Source organism: Geotrypetes seraphini, chromosome 7 (assembly GCF_902459505.1).
Source record: "Geotrypetes seraphini chromosome 7, aGeoSer1.1, whole genome shotgun sequence".
Taxonomy (NCBI): Eukaryota; Metazoa; Chordata; class Amphibia; order Gymnophiona; family Dermophiidae; genus Geotrypetes; species Geotrypetes seraphini.
Window position 1 is genome coordinate 17,173,140 of NC_047090.1, and position 1,617 is coordinate 17,174,756.

A 1,617-nucleotide genomic window follows, 5' to 3' on the forward strand; every position below is an offset into this window, starting at 1 on the left:
CTTAAGTTTCTTTACGCCATGAAAGTAAGGAGGAGGGAGGGAGATTGTTGGGCCGTTGAAGGGCGATGAGGTGGTGAGAGAGAAGGGTGGATTCTGTAGGTACGGGGTGGTGAAGGGGATGGTGGGGACGGTGATGGGGCAGTGAAGGGGACGGTGGGTTCAGGAATGGGGCGGTGAAGGGGACGGTGGTCCGGTGACGGGGATAGATTTTTTTCCCTGTGTCATTCTCTATTCCTGCGCATGCGTCTCGATCGCTCTACAGCAATCTGTGGGATCGCTTGTGGATGTGCATCCGATCAGACCTTTTTTTTTTTTTTTAATTTTACAGGTGCTTTATTGATGTGGAGTGCTTTTTAGTAGAGAGCCATCCAGTTGCCAATCCATTTATCTGAACAAAAAAACTTAAGAATAAAAAGACGCCTTTGATCGCAAATTAAAACAGACACAAGCTGAAAAGATGAGTTTAAATAGGTAACAACACATTATAACTTGCGACAGACATCTTTTTGTAGAAGAGAAGCTGAAGTGCGGCACTTAAATCTTTATGTTCAGCAGTTCATCAAGCTTATTCTGGATGTCTCCATATACTGTATTAAGCAGTTCTTCTCTAGATTTTGTTCCATCTAATTGCACCACATCAACACTGAGATCTTCCATTATCTTCTTATGTTTAATATACATGGCCATCAAACAGTCCAGGTGGATCAGGAACAGTGTAGTTTCTTGAACTTCTTCTCTTTTTGCATTCTTCATAGGGAATAGAAAGAAAGTAACGTTGGTTGAATATATCAATTAGTGGCTTGTAGGTGTACAGAAGAAAACCTTCCACAATAAGAATATGAATAGTTTCATCTTCCTCCTCTGACTGTTGCGAAACATCAGTATCCAATGTATTATTGACTCCATGTGAACGTTCAAACTTGACTGGGTTTTTTATCCAGGCTTCGATGGTACTCATCATAGCTTCCATATCCAATGAATTGATAACATCATATTGCTTAAATCCATCTTCAACTGCTATCTGGTCCTGAGGCTTAAAGAAATTGTCTTGATGTACTACGCAACAGTTAGGTAACTGATTGGCAAGTTTATTGGTAAGAATCGTCTTCCCGCCGTTGGTAACGCCGCTGATTCCCAAGATGTACTTCATGGTGCCGTCCTGCTGTTTGGCTACGAAGGGAAGCCAAATCTACGAAGCCGTAGACCTGAAACTCGGGCGGACTCCGCGAGGAAGCCGAGAGGAGGAAAGGGAGAAGGGAAAGAGAAGAAGGAAACGTCAACTACTTAACGTCGTCATGTTTGAGAGGAACCGCTAACTCGGCCGACAGATCATTTGAATGCAGGAACTGTTGTGAATTGGTCGCCTGGCAAGACTCAGCCATGGATAATCCAGATTGGTGAGTTTAGCAATGAGCGAGGCCAAATTTTTTGGTTCAGATCCAATTCACCCTTCATATTTTCTGACATCCAACTCCAGCTTATTGGATGCAACTTTCATAGGTTCTGCAGACATGATGGGACTGATATTGAGAACACAGGAAGGATGCTGGCTAACTCCTGTAGTTGGTGCTGACCGCTGATATTCAGTGCCAGGCCAAACTTAGCTGGATACAGCAA

At 43.5% G+C, this 1,617-nt stretch overlaps 1 pseudogene; it reads right to left on the reverse strand.

The window, feature by feature from the left end:
- Positions 1 to 331: 331 nt before the first annotated feature.
- Positions 332 to 1,165, reverse strand: LOC117363925 (annotated as a pseudogene).
- Between the last annotated feature and the right edge of the window lie 452 nt (positions 1,166 to 1,617).